Below are 25,826 nucleotides of genomic sequence, written 5' to 3'. Positions count from 1 at the left end.
CTTGTTCATTTATATATATGCGTTATTCAGGCAAAGTAATACCTGCAAGAGCAATGAATTTCTTTCTGAGTTTCACCTAGAATTCTGAATTTGATTGATGATATTCCAAATGCAGGAGCGGTACTGTTGTAAATAAGTAAGATCCAATGAAATAATGGCTATAAAATTGCTTGTAAATAAAAAGTACTGTACATATATGAATTATGACTGTGAGTCAACTACTGCTAGAGAGAGAAGATGAAATGATATTCACAGTATGGACTGTGCTTCAGTTACCATCAAGACAACCAAGCATTCTATCTATAGTCTTTGGGAGTGGATACCTGAGAAGGGCTAGGTTAGATCCAAATAAGGACTGCATTAAGGAGTACATGTGGTGTTTGCTTTTACATTCTTGAGATACTTTGCTTAGGATAATGATCTCCAATTCCTTCCAAATTGCTGCAAAAGGCATTAAAAGTCATCCTTTTTTGTAGCTGAGTAGTACTCCATGACATACTTATTACTACATTTTGTTAATCCACTCATGAATTGATGGGCACTCGGATTGATTCTGAATCTCTGCAATTATGAATTGTGCTGCAATAAACATTTGGGTGCAGATGTCTTTTTGATAAATGACTTCTTTTCCTTTGAGTAGATACTCAGTAGTGGGATTGCTGAATTGAATGGTAAGGCTACTTTTAGTTCTTTGAGATATCTCCATACTGTTTTCCATAGGGGTTGTACTAATTTGTGATTTAACTTATGGGCACACAAGTGGACAGAGGGAGGTAAAATAATTGGAAATCAAGCAGGGGAGGAGGGGAGTGGAAGGGGCAAAAACCCATCTCATGGATACGATGAACACTATTCAGGTGATAGGCACATTTATAGCCTTGACCTAAGCCATGTAACAAAACTATTTGTACCCCTCTTAATGTTTTGAAAAAAATGAAGACAATATACTTGTCTAGTTGCATTTCAGATAAATATTACCATATTGGTTTGCAGTTGGTTCTTTATCTTGATTTGGGAGTATTCATAGAACATGAAAAGCCTTTCTTATTTGTATGACTTTGATGCATTAAAATGGAATACAATAAGATTAATGTTGTATTTAGCGCATATGTCCAATTTTACTTTATGCAAGCACTTCTCAACTGCATTCACCTGCTGTGAGATACTCAAATTCTCTGACATTATTTTGATGTCCTATAATGTCAGATCCTACAAGTTAGGGGCTGTATCCCGCAGGACTCCCCCACTTCAGACACCATTGCAGGCCTGCCTCTATTTCAGATATCAATCCCAGGCTTCCATATTTCTGATCAACTGACCATAACCCAGGGGTTCCCCCAACCCCTCTTGAGGTTTGATAATTTATGAGAATGTCTCACAGAACTCAGGAAAACACTTAACTTACCTATTCTGGTTTATTATAAAAGATACAACTCAGGGGAAGACAAATAGAAGAGACACAGAGGGCAAGTGATGAGGGGTGGAGGGTGGTGAAGACATTCTCTGCCCTCTCTGTGTGCATTGCCCTTCCAGGACCTTGATGTGTCCACACCAGCTGGGAAGCTCTCTGAATCTCATTGTTCCACAGTTTTAGTAATTCAATCTCCAGCCTCCTCCTCTCCCCAGAGGCTGGTGGGTGGGACTGAAATTTTCAACTTTCTAATCATTTGGTCTTTCTGGTGATTATTAGCTCCATTTTGAGGAAATCTGGGGGCTCCACTCAACTCTTTCTCAGTAGTATAAACTCAGGTGTGATAAAAAGGGGCATTTTTTACATTTATTTTTTTAATTGAGAGATAAAATTTATGTGTATTTATTGTGTACAATATGATGTTTTGAAATATATACATTGTGGAATGGCTAAATGTAGTTAATCAACATGTGTGTTACCTCACAAAGGTATCATTTTTATGGTGAGAACATTTAAAGTCCACTTTTAGCATTTTTCAAGAACTCAATACTTTGTTATTAACTATAGTCACTATGTTGTACAATAAATCTTTTGAACATACTCTATCTAACTAAAATCTTGTATCTTTTGACCAACATCTCCCAACTACCCTGGCCCACCAAACCCTGGCCTTGGTGCCCCTAGTGCTGGTAACCATCAAAGAAGTAGAAATACTCTCTACTCCTATGAGAGCAAATTTTTTAGATTCCATATATGAGTGAGACCATGCAGCATTTGTCTTTGTGTGTGCCTGGCTTATTTTTCAGGTTCATCTATGTTGTTGCAAATGACAGGATTTTCTTCTTTTTTATGGATGAATAGTATTATGCTGTGTATATATACCACATATTTTTATCCGTTAATCTTCTCATGGACACGTACGTTGATTCCATCACTTGGCTTTTGTGAATAATGCTGTAATAAACATGAGAGGGCAGATAAACCTTCAACATACTGATTTCATTACTTTTGAGATACAGCACTGGGTCATATGGTAGTTCTAGTTTAAATTTTTGAGAAACCACCTTACTGTTTTCCATAATGACTGTAGTAATTTACATTCCCACCAACAGTGTGTAAGGGCTCTCTTTTCTCCACATCCAGACCAATACTTATCATTTGTCTTTTTGATAATAGCCATTCTAACAGGTGTGAGGTGATATGTCATTCTGAATTTAGTTTGCATTTCCTTGATGATTAGTGATGTTGAACATCTTTTCATATTCTTATTGTCCATTTGTATATTTTCTTTTAAGAAATGTTGGTTTACATATACTCACCAGCAAATTGGTATTAACTGAACAGCTCCTAAGTGTCACATAGGTACTGCAGTAATAGGGTATTGGGCAGGGGGGAGGGGGGTGGGTATATACATATATAATGAGTGAGATGTGCACCATCTGTGAGATGGTCATGCTGGAGACTCAGACTTGTGGGGGGAGGGGGGCAAATGGGCATTTATTGAAACTTTAAAATCTGTACCCCCATAATATGCCAAAATAAAAAAAATAATTAAAATAAAAAAAATAAAAATAATAATAATAAAAAAATAAAAAAATAAAAACACACACAAAAAACAAAAACAAACAAACAAAAAAAAAAAAGCAAATTTCAAACTAAAAAAAAAAAAGAAATGTTGGTTTAAGTCCTTTTCCCATTTTTAGCAAGTTATTTTCTTGCTATTGATTTGTTTGAGTTTTTATATATTTAGAATTTTAACCTCTTATCAGATGTATAGTTTGTAAATATATTCTCCCAGTCTACAGGTTATCTCTTCAATCTGTTTATTGTTTCCTTTGCTATACAGAAGCTTTAAGCTTGATGTAATCCCATTTGTCTATTTTTGCTTTTGTTGCCTATGTTTTTGGGGTCACATTAAAAAAATCACTGTTAGATGAGAGGTATAGATTGTCCACTATGTTTTCTTTTAGTAGTTTTATATTTTCAGGACTTAAGTTTAATTTTTAAGCCATTTTGAATTGATTTTCATATGGTGTGAGATAAAGGTCTAATTTCATTCTTCTGCATATGGATATCCAGTTTTCTCAACACCATTTTTTGAAGAGACTGATCTTTATTGTTTTACTAGTTTCTATTTTATTTATTCCTGTTCTAATCTTTATTGTTTCCTTCCTTCTACTAACTTTGGTCTTAGTTTGTTCTTGTATTTATAGTTTCTTTAGGTATAACATTAAGCTATTTATTTGATATCTTTATTATTTTTTTATGTAGACATTCTCTCTTAGAACTATTTTCGCTATGTTCCATAAGTTTGGTATGTGGAGTTTCCATTTTCATCTGTCTTAAGACATTTTTGTTTTTTATTTATTTATTTATTTATTTTTTAGTTTATTCATTGACCCATTTGTTGTTCAAGAGCAATGTTGTTTAATTTCCATGTATTTGTTATTTTCTGAAGTTCCTCCTGTCATTGATTGCTAGTTTTATACCATTTTTGTCAGGAAAGATACTTTATATAATTTCAATCTTAAATTTTTAAAAGTTGTAAGACTTGTTTTGGGACCTAACACATGATATATCCTATAGAATGTTCTATGTGCTCTTCAGAAGACTATGTATTCTACTGCTGTTAGATGAAATGTTTTCTCTATGTCTGTTAGGACTACTTGGTCTAAAGTAATTTAATTCTGATGTTTTCTTATGTATCTTATGTCTGGATGATTTGCCCATTGCTGAAAGTGGGGTGTTGAAGTCCTCCACTATTATTGTATTGCAGTCTATCTCTCCCTTCAGATCTACTAACATTTGCTGTATATATTTAGGTGCTTGGATGTTGGGTGCATGCATATTTACAACTTTTATTTTCTCTTGCTGTCTTGACACAATAGGGGGCTCTTTATGAATAACAAGAGATCCTTCTATCACTAAGGAAATTCCAAGAGTTTTAGGAGCTGTGTGCCAGGAATCAGGGGAAAATGGCAAATATTTCTTATATCACATCTACTTAAAAAAAATAAACTTTATGTTTTAGAGAAGTTTTAGATTCACAGAAAAACTGAGTAGAATGTTCCAAGTTCCTCTGTGCCCCCTTAATCCCCCGTACCATCAACATCCTATACCACAGTGGTACATTTGTTACAATGGAGGAATCTACATTGACACATCATTGTCACCAAAGTCCATGTTTCACCTAAGTGATCAAGGTCTCTCTTAGTGCTGTATATTCTATGGATTTTGAAAAACATATAATGACATGTATCCGCCATTGTTGTATCAAACAGAGTAGTTTGATTGCCGTAACATTTCTCTGTGTTCTGCCTATTCATCATTCATTTGAATTTTTGGCACTATATTTTGGGCTATGGGATAGTCAAGTAAAGCAGAGCCCATCTGAATCTCTAATGTACCAGAAATGGAGGAAGAGAGGTTTTTAGAAGTGACCAATAAAAATTTGACCAGTCCCCAGAGATGATGTACCTTCATCTTAAGCAACCTCAACTGTGCACCTGAGGAAATTTGTTTTGAAAAAATATTCCTCACTTCACAGGGCAAACCTGGCATTCTAAACAGTAGACATGAGATTTGTGGGCAGGCAGAAAAGGCCCAGGGCTCTGGCTCATTTCTGTTCTACATTTCATGGTTCCAGAGTGTCTCTAAAATGGGTCACTTCCCTGTGGCATTAATGACAGCACAAAACATTCTCAATCATAGAAATTTATCCAATTTTTGACATTCCTATTTAGGATTATAAGGTGGTCTTTAATGTCGTTCTTTAATGGCATTTCAAAAGGGCACAAAAAGTTTTGCTTTACCCTCAGAGAACAAATTATATAGAAATCTATACTACTAATATTGTATCAGGTTAGAAAAACTCCTTGAAACTGTCTGTTAGAATCAGCCTTTTCAGGACAATATTTAGTGACTCCTTTCTTCTAGCAGCAGTCAAAGTTATGTTGAAGAACATAACTCAAAAGCTCTGAAATTGTCTAGAGATCTTAAAAGTTCATAAACAAAAGGATAAGCATACAAGACCTTTGTGGAAAGTGCTCAGATGCCTTTGAAATACCAAATCGATTCTGATTTTAAATAGTAAAATAAGCGGAGCACTCAACATTTAAAGAAGCCTCAGAGATAATAAAGAGAATAGTTTGTTTGCATTGTTTTACTATAAGAGCTCTATGAGGTGGTAAATGGCATTCAAAGGGGAAAAATAAATAAATGTACATAAGAAAATATACGACTCTTGGGTGTGTGAGTGAGTGACATGCACATGCATGCATTAATACATGCATTTATGTATGCAAACGCACACACAATCAGCCCACAAGTTTCTCTCTTGATGTTACTGCCTGTTTCCATCTCCCTTCCTGTTATTGTACTGTGTGGTGATGCTTCCAAGTGTGGATACTATTGGTGAGAACTGCTTCTTATGAGGGCTCCTGGATAGGGCGGTCCCCTCCCCAGAATCCTACACCACCTGGTGGTATCTGGCTGTACTAAGCAGGGCTTTAAGCACCCAGCCAGGTTGCTTGGTCCCATGTTTGTTCTATTCATCGGGGAGTGATTATGTAGAACAAAAGCCCTGAGCACCATATTCTCTAAGAGGATTTAGGGAGATAGCTCTAGAGGAAGTCAGTAGTCCTAGGAAGATATGTAACTTCAAAGCTACCTTGCAGCTGGAAGGCCCCTAACTGATTAATAAAAAGAGGAGGGAGGAGGGGACCTTTACAAATGTCAGAAGAACTAAAAGTAAAAGTCCTCATAGTTGGTCTTCTTAATGCACTGGTGTATTAACAGAGGCCCAGTCTTTTAAGCCATTTTCAATTTGTAGTCTTAATGTTGAAATATGACTGTGATTTTTTTAAATGGTAATTCTTATTTTGCTTAATAACTTGCACATAGTCTTTCATTTATCACATACACAACTATTTATTCCAATACTTTATGAGTCCATCTGGAAATATATGTTATGTATTCTGTTGATTTATCTCTCAGTATGGAATTATCCATTTCCCATTGAAAACCAGTAATGATACATCTATCCTATAGCCAGAATAATGGAACCCCACTTTGTATCTCTTTGCACAATATGCTAGTATTATAGCACAATCTACATACTATAAATAGTATAACTTGAGCTCATGTGCTATGGACTGACTAATGTCCTCCAAAATTCACATGTTACATCTTTAACCCCCAATGTGATTGTATTTGGAGATAATGCCTTTAAGAAAATAATTAAGGTTAAATGAGGTCCTAAGAGTCAGGCTATAATTCAATAAGACTAGTGTCCTTTCAAGAAAAGGAAAAGACACCAGCAACCTCTCCCTCTCCACATGCACAAGAAAAGGCCATGTGAAGACACAATGAAAAGGTGGCATTCAGGAAACCAGAAAGGAAGGCTTCACCAGAAATCAACCCTAACGACACGTTGGTCTTAGACTTCCAGCCTCCAGAACTGTAAGAAATAAATATCTGTTGTTTGTGTCACCCAATTTGTGGTATTTTGTTATAGCAGCCGAAGCTGACTAATATATTCTGAACCCAAATAGAATAGTTACTATTATACTGGAAGGTTTATGGGCTTCATGTTTTTGAGCAATGGAAGATCCGTGTTTTGACCCAAATAGTAATTGGAAAGACATTCTTTCAAGCAAATAGGGTAGAATTCAATACTTCCCATCCCAATCTCAAATATAAAACCCAAAAGGGATGGAATGTAACAGTATTAGAAAAGAGATTCAAACTTAATCAGGACATAGATAATTCATTCTATTGGTCACAGCTATTTCTGGGTTTCCAACTTTCCAACATACATTTATGAAAAACTAATTGAAAGTTTATTGCTTTAAAAGTTATTTGTTGTTTGTTATAGATAATAATACTTAAGCTAATTGTGCACTAAAATAAATCCAGTTCTAATTCTACAATATGAGTTTGGCTCTTTGAAAAATGCCCTTTTTACTACATTTATAAAATTATAAGTTAAAAAATGGGGTATATATTTATGGGAAGGTAACTGGATTAGGTGGCTATTACCTAATGATTATAGTCTTAACTATGATATCTAAATTCACAGGAGAAGAAATATCAAAAAAAAATTTTAAAAATTAAAAGATTTCAATCTCATTAGGAGTCTAGGACTGCAAATGTATCTTACCAGGGAATATGATACCTTACCTACTAAATTGACAAAAAAGGAAAAATAAAAAGACCCACTTTGTTCTGAAGGTGATACAAACAGAAATTTATATACACATTGTATTGGGAATATAATTAAAATATATAATCATTGACTTGGTGGTTTTGCTTATGAAAATTTACACTAAAGAAGTTATGATCTAAATTATCTGCCTTTCCAGTGTTCCCAAGCCCTAGAGTTTTCTTTGTTACATTTTCCTTTAATACTCAAGGTATCGTTCACATTTCACTTTCTACAGTGCCACCCCTTTCCCAGAATTTCTGAGGGTTCTCTGAGGACTAGTTCTCCACCCTGATTTCCTGCTTCCATGGCATTTTCAGATTCAGCCCTGCCACTCTTCTTTTTTTGCTTGTTCTGCTGCATTTCCTTATAGTGTGGGTCTCTTAGTTATTCTTCCCCTAACATCAAGTGGCCGCTAACTGTAACATAGACTTTTAGTCAAAACTGTAGGTGATAATGGGGAATTAAAACACAGCACAAGATGGTGTAAAATACCAGCCATGTAGTCTCCCCAGTCCGTTGGCAGCAGTCCGTTGGCTGTGCCTGCCACCAGGAAATTCTCATCGTCTGAGCTTCCTTCCCACCTGACCCTGCTAGGCCCTGGCAAACCACCACGGTTTCAGGCCTCTCTCTTCGCCCTGGAAACCTGCTTCCTCTCTAGCTGAAAATTACCAATTCTTTCCCCATTTTGTTCTTACCTAGGCAGAGAAACTCTCCTCCCTCAATCAATACTAGACGTCTGGCTAAAGTTTGCAAAACTTTTGAAAACTTATTGAAATATTTTTTAAAGCAAATGTGCTACTCTTTCTGAATTCCCTCTTTTAGCAGCATAAAAAAAATCCCCAAATGCATAAAAATATGTGTGTGTGTATATTTTATATATACATACATATGACTATAATATATTAATGGGGAAAGGAGAAAATTAGAGAGGGGAGAGGGAATAGAAAATCAAAACAAGAATGTCAATGACAACAACAGTGAATTTTTCAAAAACATTAAAGGCGTTCATAACAAAACCAGAAATCTTGATGTCTCATTTACTCATTCATGTGAAATTGCACATGCTTGTGTATAAGGAGTATGTTTAGCATACTCTCTCTTGGTGGTGACCCCAGAGGGATAAGATTTTGTGATTTAAATAAAAGCTAATATCTTCTGATTTTATGTACTGTGCTAGTGATTTACAAGGGTACTGTTTCTTTTATACAATAAGAAAAAAGTCTAGTAATGTTATATTTTACCATGAAAAAAATAATGTGCCGCTTTTTTACGAATAGAATCCTACTTAGGCATGCCATCACTTCTGCTATGATACATGTGGTTAAGTAGGCTCACAAAGTAGCACAATTATGTATATTTTTTCTCTCCAGAACAAGTTCTAGGACTTTTATGTGTTCTCTGTATTTCTTTCAGATACTATATGCTATGCTATGAACACAAATATGCATACATTTGGATGCATATCACAGTTTTATTCCATGTACGAGGGAAGTGGCAGCTCTTACAGAAGCTAGGTGTACAAAAGCTGCCTTCAATCTGGAAGGTGTCAGAAATGCACATTACCTCACATAGATGGGTTCCAGGTAACAACTACATACATACACGGTTTACATTATACAGATGTGGGCAAAACACCTGCTCCCTTCTGTCTACATTTTCTAGAAGGAAACCTAAACAGTTTGGAAATAGCAAACAGAGTGTAACTAGGGTGAGACTTGGTATGGTGGTCACTGTGGGGCGAGCCTTGCAGGTGGGATGGGTAATGCAGGAAGGAAGTGGCAGCCAAGGTGACAGGGTGCAGTCCTTCAGCACCTGACAACAGCAACAACACGGTGTACACATCAGGTATTGTGGTCAAGATCAGCCTCCCACACTTCTGCTTGGGAGGTACCACGTGTCAGTAGCAATTCCTGAGTGTAGTGGCACTCTATGTCAATGAGTTGGAGAAGATTCTGCAAGTGTAACTGAGTACTGATTTTAGGGTTGTTCTTTCCATGATGTAAGAAATCACTAAAGGGTACAGGTCAGAACTGTGTTCCCTTTGCCCACTGACTGATTGATGCTTTTTAGAAATCTCTTTTATCCTCAGGGATGTACATTTCAAAATTTGCAATAGAAAAACAGAATCAAGTGCTACAACCTCGAGCTCAGGAGGAGCAACAGAAACAGCAACTCAATTATGTATTATAGTTACATATTCTCATTATATTGAAAACTACAGAATATTCAAAAAGTATAAATCTTATAAAAGGGAATTCAATCTTTTCTTAAATTAAGAATTGAGAATTTGGAGAAGGAGTAAAAAGCAAACATCACAATTTAAGTATATAAATTATGTAAAACCTCATTTAAATGAGGGGTAATTTTTATGTATTTTAAAATTTTGAATGTCCTTCACATATTTTAGTATTTGCTGACTGTATTAGTTTTCTATTGCTGCAATAACAAATCACCACAAACTTGGTATCTTTTAAAAATAAATCAAATATATTGTCTCATGGTTCTGAAAGTTTGGCATGGCCCTCACTGGGCTGAAATCAAAGTATTGGCAGAGCTACATTCTTCCTGGAGGTTCTAGAAGATAATCTGTTTCCTTTCCTTTCCAGCCTCTAGAAAACCCCCACAGTCCTTGGCTCATGGCATCTTTCCTCCATCCTCAAAGCCAGCGGTGTTGCATTTCTTTGGACCTTCTGTAGAAATCACCCTTGGATCACAATCAGGCAAAATTCTCTGCTTTTAAGACCCAGGTGATTATATTGGCCCCCCCTGAATAATCCAGGATAATCTCTCCATCTCAAGGTCCTGAATTTAATCACAGCTGGAAAGTCCCATTTGCTCTGCAAGGTAACATGTTCATAGGTTCCAGGGATTAGGACATGGGCATCTTTTGGCTTTATTATTCTGCCTACCATACTGACTATGACATGTGGTGTTTTAATACAGAATAGCACTAAAAATGTTTGCACAGAGATTTTCAAGTCACATGGCATTTCATTCCTATTATCAATACCTGCATTTTTAATAAAAAAAATAGGCCTGTTGAAAACTAGTACACTGTCATTTTATGATATGAAAGCAACAGAAATTAACCTTGGACAGCAACCACTTAAAGCATAACAGGTACCCACAATTGCATTGCTGCATTAATTTCCTGATGACAAACCATCATGTTTCATGGAGGTGGCATTTATGAATGTGGTTATTTAAATAAAAAGCAATAATCTGTCAAAGATTTAAAGCAGATAGCAAACATTAGTTCATGAAGACCAAGTAATAAGAAATAATTTGTGATGGAAGAAATTCCATCGAAGTCTGGAAATCTAAGTACATTAGATTCTTCTTCCTTTTCCATTTGCAAAGCAGCTTTTCATTATGAACTCATCTATAAGGCTAATGATTATCTCCTTAAATACTGTGTACTTCGTTTTATGGTTTAAAAGAATTAGTATTATTAAAGCATCTTAAGTAAGAGAGTCTTTTGAATTCCATTGCATTTGGCTAGTGAAAGTAAATTGCATAATTATTACTTTTCTGGCTTCAAATGCTGGCTCTTATAGTCAAATTAACTTCCCCAGAATATCAAATAAAAGAGAGTCAGGAATCAAGATTATATGATATTAACAAAGAAAAGACTACTAAACAATGAAGGACATATGATATCCATGTATGAAAATTTTCTGCCACTAATGCTTTTTAACTTGCTATTTTAAAAAAAATGGTTGATTTCTAATTATTTTCTAATTAAGTACAGCGGATATTTTGTTATTTTTCTGGCCTATACTTCTCTTTCCTCCTTCCTAATAAGACCCAAGTGGTTCAGATTCCACAAGGTACTATCTTTCCTCTGACACTGGACTTGAAAGATTGATCTAAGCAAATGACTATAATTTCCCTTCATTTGCTGTAGGTATCCTCACAAACATGTCCACATAGACCAGATTGTTATGGTGTTTTCCAGCTGGGACTTTAGTTCATGGTTTGGGAACTCTTCCTCTTGGATGGCATTGCCTGTGGTTGCAAGTCTTGAAACCGTAAGAAAAGAATACCTGAGGATGAGGCTAGCTGCAAGAAAGGAGAGGGGTGTTGCTGAAAGAATAGCTGAGGCTTGGAGACAAAATCCTGACAAACAGAGCCTGAGCTTAATTACTGCTGGAAGTTTCAAGTCATGTAAACTCCATATCCCTCATGTTTTCAAGGTATCGTGTTGTGTTATTTGTGACCAATTGCATTTCAAATGATGCTGCAAACAATAGGTGAATACATTGTCCTTTCAACAAATAAAAATGCTCCTAAACTGACTATCACTCTTAATCCCAGGAAGCACATAAATAAAACTGTCAATAGATTTAATATCACCTCAGTTGTTGCTAAGATTCAAAAAAAGCATTGAAAACTCTACTGAATTTATATATGTGTGTGTGTGTGTATAAACACACATACATACACACAGAGATACATACACACCTTCTTAATTTAAGTAAATCAGTGGAATTGGATTAATCATTATCCTTGGTTCCTAACCAATCATTATTGCACAGCTCTCTTGTTTGTTCATGTAATTTGTTTCTATAATAAAGAACACCCATGTCTACCCATTACCAACACCTTACATCAACCCCTGTGTTGTCTCCCTACCTTACCATGAAATAACGACTATACTGACACATGTTGGTCATTACCTTCTTTTTGTAGTTAGTTTGAATAAATAGACTTGTGGGCCTAAAGGCATATTGTTTACTTTGTTTGGCAACTTTATCAAAGGTTATTGCACTTTATGTAGTCTTTCGGAATATACACTTTCAGTCATCATGCCAATTCATGTATGCATGTTGAGGCAAGTAAATACTCCTTAATGTTCATTGTTGCATAATATTCCATGTATGAATATACCACAATTTCTTAATGTATTTTTCCATGATAAATGTTTTTGATTTTTATTTTAGGATTTTACTATTACAAACTCTTTTCCTATGAATAGTCTTATACATGTATCCTGAAACAAATATTGAAAAAATGTCTCTCTGGTCTGTATCAAGAAATATAATTGTTGTCATAGGATAACTGACAGAGAATGTAGGTAAAGTTTTAGGGTAATATGGTCTGTGATGAAGGACAAGTAGGAATGTCATTTTATGAATTGTAATTCTACTTATACTTAGCACATGATCCTACTCTAACTTAAAGCAATTGGTTCAAGCAGGCTGGTGTGTTTAGGGGAGTGGCTGGTAGCTGTTTCATGTCAGTGGTAGCACTTGAGTCTTGTGCCCATCAAAGTGCCCATCTGCAATAGGTAAGGAGCCCCTACCAGATTGTAAATAAGCACACTGCTTTCTTCATCAAGAAAGAAAAGCCACTTTTCCAAGCAAGGCTATAAAAATGAGTTCTAAGGAATAGCATGGCTGAATTTGATGATTTGAGGTCATTTGGAGATCTTCAGTAGAATGAGAGCAACTGAAGCCACATTTTACCCATTAAAAGGATATGAGATATTTGAAAAGAAAGAAAATATTTTGCTACTGCAAGATAGCTTGCTGAACTAAATAGTATATTGAATAAACCACCTTTAAGCAACAGATATAGAGGACCCCAAGTTCCCCAAACTGAGGTATCTGGAGTAGAGTATCCGGATTTTGCTGTTTTCCAAAGTTTGATTGTTTAACTCCTTCTATTTCTCTAAAAATTTCAATTAATTTTCCTTTGCTTGATCAAGCGACCAAAATAATTCTAATTCATAGGGTAGGTCTATGAAAATGTGATAATTGAGCCAAGAGTGTGGATTTTGAAGCTGTGCTCTTGGAGATGGTCACTGGGCCCATGGGCTGGCAAACATGGAAGAGAACACTTAGGAGGAGAGTGGCAATAGAAAGAATAATCCTGAGGTCAGAATTAGTCCATTTATGGAATTGGAATTGGAAGTGGCGCGATCATAGGGAACTGGGAATGGATATCAGAGAGTGTGGAAGGACCAGGGCGATACATGTCAGGTAATGCTAGAGAGAAAAGTGTTTAACAGAGGAGATATTGGTCTGTAGCAGCTGCTTCAGTTAGGATGGGCTATGCATGGTCACAAATTCACAAATAAATTTTAGTGGCTCAACACAATAGAAGTTTATTTCCTGTTACACAACAGTTCAAGATAGGTGGTCCTGGTTTCTGGGTGATTCAGGGACAAAGGCTTCTTCCATCTCGTGGCACCAGCACCCATGACGATCTTGCTATTATTGGATCAGGGAGATAGAGAGATGGAGATGGAAAAGTACTTGATATAAAAGTGAATTAATGTCCTTCTGCTTATATTCCATTGGCAAGAACTAGCCACAGCCAACTGCAATTACAAGAGACAGGCAGCCTTTTCCTAGCAATAAATCTATACCATAGAAGAAGTGAATACATTTCAGTAGACAGTTGTCTTCTCTTCCTCAGTGTTTGCCACTTGCCAAGAAATGTTAAAAAAAAAAATGAAGTCTAAGGAATATTTGGTGATTTGAAGTCATTTGGAGATCTTCAGTAGTGAGAGAATCTGAAGCCACATTTTACTCTTTTAAAAGGAAAAGAGATATTTAAAAATGGGCATAGAAGGGGTAGACCTTTCTTGCACTACGCTAGGCAGTGCAAGGGGGTGAGAGAAAAACATAATAGATTGAAGAGGTACCAAGATAGAAAGAATGTTTTATTTTCACAATTAAGTTGACCTGAGCATGAATATAATGAGTAAAAGGAAATAGAAATGAGATCAAAGAAAAGAATGAACTTGAGAACACAGGTGCAGGGTTTAGCAAGGGATAGGAAAAGGACAAGACTTCTGGAGAGATTCGGGATTAAAAACAAGGCCAGTGACACACATGGCATGTCAGAGGAGGGAAACAGAGTTTATTGTCATGCTGTCCAAAAGAGCAGGAAGAAAGGCTCTAGTTGAGGGGTAGGACTATAAGGTCAGGCAGGGTTCAGGGGAGTATAAAAACCGTGGACTTAGGGGGATATGTCAGGAAATAAATACTATGATAGCTAAGTAGGGGACAGCACAGAGCTGAGGTGACAGATTTGCAAGCATCCCAGTCAAATAATAAATCCTTTGGTCATATTTTTCCTTTCCTTATAACTAATTTTTTATTCTATATTTTTTTTTAAAAAAGAGTTATTTTTTTGAAAGCGTCAATTAGGCTGGGTATGATTTATAAAATCAAGCAGTCAACAATTTGAATAGACTGGAAATAATAATTCGTTTTTTTATGTTTAATACTGTAGGTTGGCGAAGAAACACAGCAAAGTTGATATGAAAGAAAAGGTCACATAAAATGACTGAAATGTACAAATTAAGGGTGTTATTTTTGCTTATTATTTTATACTTCAAATGCCTTCTGAGTAATGATCCTTGTAAATGTTTGTTCACAAATAGAGGTATGAATTCTGTGTGGGAGTTAATACCATTTAAAAACTGCAATTACTTGAGATGCATTATTAGTGCAGAGAGTGGTAGTTATTTTTTCTTTCTAATGTAAGGATAAATACAAATAACATTCTTAGAGAAGAGTGAAGTCATTTTTACTCAGTTGAATGACAGTGTTTTCAATTTTATGACTTTTCTTAGCCTGCAGGTTGTTATTTTGCAAAGTATATTTAAGAATAATGTCCCCCCCCATTCTTCCTAGCAAACACTAAGCATATCCATTACCAAAGACTCCTACCAGTTTAAACAGAATTCTGAAACTATAACTTTTTCTAGGCCAGGAAGAAGTCAGCAATCTCCACCCAGAAGGCATTTTATAACCCACTAAAATGATCTCAGTATGAGCTAGATTTTGAAGGAAAAAATAATTATGACATTCCACCTTCAGCCTTTAGTTGAAATATTTACCCACCAGTTTGATATAAAAATAATTATACACACACATACACATGTACACACACAAACACACTCAAAAATATATCTTTGGACATTTTTATCCTTATTTTCTCAGTTGTATAACTCAAAAAAAGTATGTGCTTCAAGAAAATTAAAAAGGTATTTTTAATATAGAGACATAGTTTTTAATAACTCAAAACATTCACATGATATCATATAAATATTTCTTTAAAAAATTGAAGTGTACTCAGAAGCTTTTAATATCCATGCCCATTAAGTTATAAGATATTTTATGTAAAATAAATAAATTTGCATTTGTACTTGAGAAAATAAAATATAAATGTGGCTTAAAATTGGATTTGGTTCTCATTGGTTTTTACATTGTAATCTGTAAATATTATCCCTGAAGAAGAAACTTTATGGAAAAAATGTAAAAGTCCTCAAATGTGTGTGTGCATGTATACATACATGCATATATATGTTACAATGGCTTAAATTCCCATAAGCAATAAATGATCCTCAAATACCATAATATAATGAAATTACCACAAGTTGGTTTATTACATTTTACTTCTTGTATATCTGATTTTTTAAAAGTTAGAGAAAAAAATTACCAAATGTTTACAGACAGATGGTTTAAACTTAATCAGATTAAATATCAACATGGAAATCACTTCAAGGTCTGAAAATTCCAGGAATGCTTTAAAAATTCTCTAACAAGGCAACTTCATAAGGCAAAGTCAGGCAGAGCACTCATGTTTCATCTGTCGGATTTATTCTGCAATTGACTTGTTAAGTGTCCCTCAAAGAAGCTGTCTTGGTAAACGGTTGCCAAAGTACATTTCTAAAGTTAGTAGAAATGTATTGTTTGACAGTTGGGATTTGAAAAGTTTAACTAGCTTCTTTTTCTTTAAAAACTAGCTATTCAGTACAAGATTGTCTAACTTTAAAAAGTAGAATAAGTTCCAGATTGGTAGTATCCATCTTTAACGTAAGCTTTTTGGAAGGTATGGAATAGTCATAATTGGGATGGATATTCATTTGTTGTTATATAGAGCTAACATATATTTTTTTGAAACCTATATAGAACTTCTTTTCATTTTCTCTTCTTAAAGTTACCATGGAAAGCTATTTATGCAGAGAAGAAACTTAGCTCATCCCTACTCTAATAATGTATAGCTGAGGAAAGAGAGGCAGGTAAACATCCTACATAGTAAAGAAAGTTTGCAACCAATTCATCTCAGTACCCAGGTCTCCTGCTTATCATTATTTATCTTTATAAATTATTTAATTTAGATGTAATTATATATTATAAATTATGTATTATTTATTTATAAATCATCTGTTTATAATAATTATAAATATGATTGCTATATATCATATTATAAATAAAGCTCCCAAACTAGGTAAAACACTACATTTTCTGATGTTCATTTAAAGCTCTTTCTTCAGTACTAATTGCTTTGCAAATTAGATTATGACCATTTATATACTTTCTACTTTCTGCTTCCCTTCTATGCCCTATACATACATTAATTAATTCAGACCCACCCATAAACATCAGTCAAAGATTGAAAGCCACCACTGTATAGATCTATTAGTAGATTTTGATAAGTAACTTGCAATAAATAAATATTTTTGTCCTTGCAAAGCAATAGCCTAGATATAATTAATTAATTAATTGGCCCTTCATTTTTACAAAGATAACGACAATTTGGAATCAGTTTACTACTAAGCAGTTTAACCCAGTTGAAAGAAAGTATACAGTTGAGTCACTAGAATGATTCAATTCCAAATTCTGCTTTTGCCTAAATTAACCAGATTGCTGTCTCCATCTTAGAAGCCCTATTTAGCTGCACTATGTAGAAATTGACTCAAAAACTTGGCTCAGGTTTTAAGGGAGTTGTGATCGCTTCTTAGGACCACTAGTACATCTTTCTCCCTAGAGCTGGCTGCAGGTTTTAAGGATGTTATAGTTGAATGGTAACTTTTCCCATGGTATAAGCAGCGTTTCTATTTGTGGTCCACTCCTTTTGGATACCACCCTTAGGAAGCCACTGGGCAACTATATGTTTACATGAGTCCACTTACCCTACCAACACCATATTTTCATTATTATTTTAAATAAGAAATAGAATTTTTTTATATTGTTTTCTCCATGAAGGTGAAGGAAGTGATTAAAGAATTTATAATTTTTCAATAGTTTCCTCTTCCTTCTATCCCCCACCTTTTGAAAAGTATAGGATTTTGGAGACTCCAAAATACCAAACTCAGTGAGCTGTATTCATGTTCTGGATCTCAGAGCTAATCCACTCAGAGGGTTATATTTTGTTCTTCAATTTTTAAACTCAGGATACCAATCTGTCATATAATCAGTGGTGAACAACGAAAGGTGGTACATGAAAAAGACAGTTCTTGTCATGAGAAAATGTCACCTCTACCTATTTAAACTTCCGATACTATATATTTTTTCCTTCCAAATATTTCAGGGTGACAAGCAATTTCTGGCTTGTAAAATGTAACTTTCAGCTTAAGTAACAGCTTCGTAAAAGTTGTTTTGATCACCTAACTTCAAAATAAGAATCTCAAAGGAGAAAATTGCAAAATAACACTTTTGCTATAATGCCCTATTTTTCTAGCCATAAATACCTGTTTAATTCAAACACACAAACAAGCAAAGTGAATGACAATTCTTTTGGTCACATTAGTATGTCAAAGTAATTAAATCAATTAATGATAGCAAAGCTTTTATCAAGCTCTAAGTCGTGACATGCAGATGTTTAAATTCTCCAAGGAGATTTAGACATCTGCATATAAGATGGTGAATTCCAGCATATGGCATTGAATATAGGTACTGTTCCTGCTATATACTGTGGTGCAACAAATGGCCTCAAGATGTAATGGCTTTAAACTATAGCCATCACTTATTTTGGTCATGAATTTATAATTTGAGCAAAGTTTGTTTGACTAGCTAAGGCTGATCTTTGCTCTACTCAGTGTCAAAGTACTCGGGTGTATAGTGGAGAATGTGCTTCCAAGATGGCTTGCTCACTGGCAAGACAGGGCTCATTGCTAAGTAGGGTGTAGTAGGGGCTAAAATTTGGAGCCTTCATTCCCTTCCACGTGGGCTTCTCCACATTGCCTGGGCTTCCTCCCAATATGGTGGCTGTATTCCAAGGGCTAATGTCCCAAACAAGAGAGAGAAGCTTTATCACCTTTTATGACCACCTGTCTTTGGAAATGCATGTGTGCATTGCTCACTCCATGCTATTCACTAGAAGCAAGTCACTAAGGCCAACCCACACTCAGCCCATATTTAAAATGAAGGAATTAGCCTCAACATCTTGATGAAATGAGGGTGAAAGAATTTGTGGAAGTATTTTAAAACCACCACAGTATGAAATAGGAATGCTAAAAATAATGCTAGATAAATTCTGAAGAGCTAGAAAGATCAATTCTTCCTTGAATTGTAATTTTTAAAATATTATTTATTGAATCTCTAGTATGTGCTTTACATTTATTTCCAATAATCTTTACAAACATTCTAAGTAGGTATTTTCTGTTTTATAGAATAGATAAAGAAATTCACAATCACGGTGGGAAGTGATTTGCCCAAAGTCACATAGGTAGTAAATGGTAGCACCAAGGATTTAAAAATTAACCAGTTTTTGCTACCTATGCTAAGGCTCTAAGGAGGGGGTAAGATTTAATTTAGGACTTGGCAGCTGGATGTGATCTAAAGGGCCAGAGGAAAATAGGGATGTTTTTTCTTTGCAGAATAATGCAATAAAGTAAGGAGGACAGCATCAGATAATTTTCATAAGAATCATTTGGCTGGACCTCCTTAGTGTGGAGTTGGACAATCGGTCATATAAAACATTTGTCCATGTTCTTCTTTAAGAAGTTGTGGCATACTACTTCCTGGAGGTGTTGTTTTTAAGAAATTAATTTATTGAGGTAAAATTGACAAAATTGACAAAGTCGTATGTGCTTAATGTATGTGACTTGAATTTGGAGATAAGTATACCTCCGTGACACCCTCATCACAATCTATGCCATAAACATATCCATCACCTCCAAATGTTTGTTTTTCTTTCTCCTTCTTTATTTATGTTGATGATGATGATGATAAGGACACTTAACATAAAATCTATCCTCTTAGCAAATTTTAAGTATATAATATAGCTTATGAATTATAGGCACTATGGTGTAGTAGAGTAGATCTCTGGGACTTATGTGGCATAACTGAAACTTTGGACCCTTTGACTCTTGAGTTTTAAGAAGGGTTTTATCTATCAATTCACCATGGATTCTGAAATATGTAGTTTCATTCCTGTACTCAAAGCAACATTTTCTATTCATTTTCATTTAACAAACACTTATGTTGCATTTAGTATAAGCCAGGCATGATGCTAAATGCTTTACAAGTTTTTTTTTGAAGTTCGGTTTAGTTACTATTGCTACAATAGTTACGATTACTATAGTTCAACCATAAGGGATCACTGTCGATGTGTTTTTTTTTGTTTGTTTGTTTTGTTTTTTTACTTTTGCTATGATGAGAAGGAGGGTAACTAGAATTGATCTTGGTCCATCTCTGAGACAGTTGTAGTATAAAAGAAAGGACTCTTGAATTTGAAAATTGCCATTTTCTTGGGAAGTTCACTAACTTCTCTGAGCTCTGTTTTCTTCTATCTAAAGTTTCTGAGAGAAATAAATAATCTATAGGATAATATATGAAAAAATATGCCGTGAAATAGAGTTATGAAAATATAGAGCAATACAATGTTAATTGAGAATGAAGTATGAGATGTGCCTCCAGGCCACAGAAGACAGCTTTTGACATAGAACCCTCTACTGGGTGGGCTAAATAAAGCTACTCCCAATTCACAGAACTCTCTCCATCAACTACTCTTCCTGGCTTAGCTCTATAGTTACATCTACGATTGGCTGAATTGACAACTGAATAAAATAATAAAATGAAGGCTTCAGATAAGAGGAGTAATTACAGTAGTCCTTTTTTAGCTACAGTTTGGCTTTCCATGGTTTCAGATACCTGTGGTCAACTACGGTCTGAAAATATTACATGCAATAATATGTTTTGAGAAAGAAACAAACTTCATATAACTTTTATTACAGTATATTGTTATAATTGTTCTATTTTATTATTAATCATTGTTGTTAATCTCTCAGTGTGCCTAATTTATAAATTAAACTTTATCATAGGTATGTATGTATAGGAAAAAACATAGTATATATGTGGTTCAGTGCTATCTGAATACTGTCAGTTTCAGGTATTCACTGGGGGAGTTGGGAGGTATTTCCTGAGGATGAGGGGAAACTGCTGTATACATCTTCACCTTAGGCTCTACCGTTATTGGCTTAACCATGATGCTATTGTTGAACCTTCAGGTCCTCTGATTCTTTTTGCTAATGAACATTATTTTTGTATACAAAATCCATTTTTCAAATTCTCACTTTTACACTATTCCTCACAAATCTATCCTATTTTACTCTAGTGAAGAATAGATGGCAAAATCACTTTGCCCTTAATGTTATATGCACCTTTTATGATTATATATGAAACTTCAATTAAGATAAAAGTATATATAGTATGAGACATAATATATACAATTTATACACATATTTAATTTAACATGCATTTTTGTATTTTACATGTATTTGAAATGTAAATTTATATTTGATATAACATGTATTTAATTGACCCCTAGAATCCATTGCCATCTACATATACTTTTAATGTCCGACTGCAAATATTATAGAAAAAAAATGGAACATCAACTGAAAGAGGAAAAAAGCTGAACATTATGCTAAATCTTAGTCTTTCAAATATTTGAAAATATTTCTAGTACTACTTCACACTTAAATATTTTATGAAAGAATTATTTTTCTGTCAAACATTCTATGATGTACATATTTTTTTTCTTTATAGGAGCTTTTATTTTTCTATAAAAAGTCACACTTGCTTAAAAGAGAAAACACGTAGTTTAATAATCATAAATCTAGCCATAAGGCCGACTTTGTTCTTTATTTCTAAAAAGAAGCTATGGCTGTAAATAAAGGGTTCTTTGTTCTAACAGTAACATGATAATAGAAATCACAATAATAGTAATCACAATAATTATAATAAGAAAATGATAGAAATCACCTATTGAAAATGAGCCATCTATTTTTTTTTTTTTTTGAGACAGAGTCTCGCTTTGTTGTCCAGGCTAGAGTGAGTGCCGTGGCGTCAGCCTAGCTCACAGCAACCTCAAACTCCTGGGCTCGAGCGATCCTTCTGCCTCAGCCTCCCGAGTAGCTGGGACTACAGGCATGCGCCACCATGCCCGGCTAATTTTTTATATACATATCAGTTGGCCAATTAATTTCTTTCTATTTATAGTAGAGATGGGGTCTCGCTCTTGCTCAGGCTGGTTTTGAACTCCTGACCTTGAGCAATCCGCCCGCCTCGGCCTCCCAGAGAGCTAGGATTACAGGCGTGAGCCACCGCGTCCGGCCATGAGTGGATGGTCTTTAAAAAGACATGTGCCCTTGTTAATGAGTAATAGTAACTACCAAACAAATGAAGTTTTTGCCCCCCCACCAAAATGATAAGGGCTCCAAAAAAGTCCAGAGGAAGATAGATGATGATCCTCAGACCCCAGAACCCTGAAGCAGTTGGCTACTTAAAGCATCAAAGACTTAAAAATTGAATTGTGTTCTGGGCCTCTCCCCATTACTATCTGTTCTAAGATCAGTCTCGAGCATATGTAGTCTTTATGCAGAAGATCCCAGATTGCAAAGGGTTTGTAAAATCAAACTTGGAATGGAAAATAATAATAATAATAAAGGAAATCAGTGCCGTTTTCAACACATTGTCAGCTCTGTTGCAGCCATGGATGTGGTAGCATTTGTAAAACTCAATCTGTTAACCAGTCAATCAATTAAAAATAAAAATTAAAAATCAAATAAAAGGGAAAAGTGCAATGTACCACTTGAGATTTCCAAGCAGAGTGTTTTACTGATACACGATCAGTAATTTTTGTCCTCCTACAAGCATACACTATTGAAACTCTCTTACTAGGCCCAACACTCTACAACCTTTCCCTTTTCTCCAAAACACAGATGCATAGACATTGTGGGGATCAAGCTTTCAACAGGCATGTAGGAAGACACGCAATGGTTATTTTCACATTTTTTTTTTATCTCAGAACCTTAAGAACAAATGACTTTGAAAACTGTCGTTTTCATAGAAATTTACCATTTACCAGATTCTTCCCGATTATACCATATGCATTTGTGGAATATCTATTAATATAACCACTGTAAAGTCAGAGGCCAATGAGAGAAGTAAGAATGACCAATATTGTGTGAGGCCATAACATCCAGAAGAAACAAAACAGATAATGCCATTCAGAAGTCCAGGGATATAATTATAGCTCTGCAATATAATCTGGAATTATAACCGTAGCCTTACTATGCAATTGTAAACTTTCTTTGTTGTCTACATCTATAGCAACTGGAATGGCAGTTACTACTGCAGAGGATTGGAAAAGAGAAGAAATTACTCCAGGTGAATTGACTAGTCTGTGTTCTTTGAAAGAAAAGTGTTGAATGCCTTTGAGATGAAACTCTGCATTTAATCTGAGTATGAATAAGCTCTGAATGGTGTGTGGAACCTAGAATGGGTTCAAAATTAGGCCAATGAAAATGAAATTTTATTTTCACTGAATGCAGAGGCATCATCTTCAATTTAAGTTTCGGTATCCTAATGCTGACATATAACTTGTGCACAGACAATTTCTCTTGGAGTGAAAGGTCAGGCAATTAATCCATTGCATCACCCATTCACCTATGTGTGCTAGCTGTTTGGAAGAACTTGAAAAAATGATGGAAAATTCTTAATATTCTTTGACAGTACAACATTTATACTTAGACTCTGGCTATTCCAGAATGATGCTCCCCTGTTAGAATGGCCAGTCAATCTCACTACATGATGGAAAACAGATGTAAGATTAGGATGCAAAGTAGTTTTCCAGATCCTCGCTCCCAGCATGCTGCACAGCCGAGCCCCAGAGTTAACCAGCCAAGTGCTGACACATGTCTTACAGCAAAACATCCCTCACAGCCACAGTTCAAAGGCCTCGCTACCCTCCAGGGCAATTAATACAGCATCACGTTCAATGGTGCTTGAACCAAATCCATGGAATCCTCGGGGGAGAAATAACGAAGCAATCTCAGAGCTCAGGCAAGAGCAGCAGGCAGTGGTGGCTAAAGTTTCAGTTCCCGAAAACGTAGCTTTCCCTGAAAGCACGTGTAGGGTTACAGGGAGCTGTGCTCGGATTGTGTAATCTACTTGTAGGACAGTTTTTGTGAGACAACATAAAAACTGAAGCACAGTTATTCAAGAAGGAAGGAAGGAAGGAAAACAAAACCAAAAGGAAGGAATGAAGGGAGGGAGAGGGAAAGGAAGGAAAGAAAGAGAAAGAGAGAATAAAACAAGAGAAAGAGAGAAAAGAAAATCTACTTATAGATGCTCACTTTGCCATAGTAGAGATTTTCAAGTTTGCCTTATTGGTGGAGAAATAACCAAAGTCAAAAACAGTATGACTTTAACAAAACTGAAAGATCATGTTGGTGTGTTCTACCAGGAGAACTGAAAGAGCTTCTTTCTGAGACCTGAAGGAAGCGTTGTTTAATCCCACCCAGAGCAGATGAATTTGGGGATGATGCTTTTCTCAGTGTCTTAAGCATCTCTTTCTTAAAGCTTGTTGGATAAAAGTGGTAGAAAACAAACCATATTGGTTACATTTGAAAGTAAAATAAAATCTAAACTGTGACCAGTAAATATTTCCACTTTTGATTGGACCTGAAAACAAACTCCAGGACCAGCAACTTCTAAAGCTGACCTGAACCCTGGTTATACGGGAGTCAGGCACTTCCAGATGCCACATTAGCTCTTTCAGGACACTGCGGCTTCATTTAGCATTTTATAAGGAAGCAATAGTTCAGTGGTCAGAAAGAGTAATTCGATATTCAAGGTGTCTTACTTCCACAGAAGCTGAGAGAATCAATTTTATTCAACTTTCAATTATCCGCATGCGGATTTTCCATATTGCACATTATCTGCTACTCTTGGAGATCTTTGTTGCTATGTCCATCAGCTGGGACAATGGAACAGCACATCTACCCCTTGGCATGTGCCCAGCCTACGCTGAACAGAATATGTTTGTAGTCCTTTTATCTTTTTTCTTTCTTAAAAATGGTTACAAGTAATATATTTGTCACTACAGAAAGCATAGGTAAACAGAAAAGATAAATAAACATTTAGTCATTTAAGAATAATCATATTAAATCTTGATAGATACAGTGGTCACTAAAGGTAACGAAACAAAAAATATTTGAGTTGAGAACAAAATAACCCAAGATTAGCGTATTTAGAATAGATTTTATCCTTGAAGACAATGCCAACTGTATGTGTTATAGCTTAGCCATGTCTTTCTACAGTTATACATGTGTTCATGTGTTTGTTACCTAAAGGTATGTATGTATGTTATAAATCTTCCTTTATTTAAAGGAGTCTTTTACGATTATCTATCAAAGTTTGGAAAGATTTTTAGGATCATTTTTATTTCATGGAAGGAGCAAAATAATGCTGTGCTATAAAGATGCATGTTCAATGAATATATTCCTACTCAAGAAAAAAGGGGTTATTTCATACAACTAGTTTCCCCACCTCATTCCTTTTCCAAAACACTCTTTACTTTTTCTCTGGGTACATATTATATGAACAATAAAAGAATGAGATATAGTAGGTTGGGTGGGAGGATCAATTAATAGACAATATTATACTGTAATAATAAGTGCATAGCACAACCAAATTTCATTTTTCTAACTGGCAATGTTTTATTTTCTATGGGTTCCAGCGTTAGAATTAACCACCAGGTTCTTTTCAAAAAGTTCACTCCTTTTTGTGTGTGTGTATATATATATATATCATAGATGGCAAGGTCTCAACTACAGTATATCAACTTCCAGACCCTAACATCCAGGACAGCAGGAATTATGCATATTTTAGTCCTCATGTTGTCTCCACAAAGTAATAAATGAATGGACTTCTTCAGTGATATCTTCTTTCTCCATTTCTAACTGTCTGGAAATGTCTTCTCCATCCATTGGCTGCTCATCAAATCAGAATCCAATCTGCCTCACTGAAAAACCTGAATCATTATTCAGAACAGGCTCTCATTAGTTCATGAAATGGGACATGAGTTTTAAGAGCACCACACAACCATCCTGCTATGCAAGACTTCAAACTGATAGATTTCTGTTTTCTGTCCTGGCTTTTCCTTGATTCTTACTGGCCA

The sequence above is a fragment of the Microcebus murinus genome, chromosome 8 (genome assembly GCF_040939455.1).
Source record: "Microcebus murinus isolate Inina chromosome 8, M.murinus_Inina_mat1.0, whole genome shotgun sequence".
NCBI classification, from domain to species: domain Eukaryota; kingdom Metazoa; phylum Chordata; class Mammalia; order Primates; family Cheirogaleidae; genus Microcebus; species Microcebus murinus.
The sequence above is the reverse complement of the archived record's forward strand: the minus strand, read 5'-3'. Positions refer to the sequence as shown.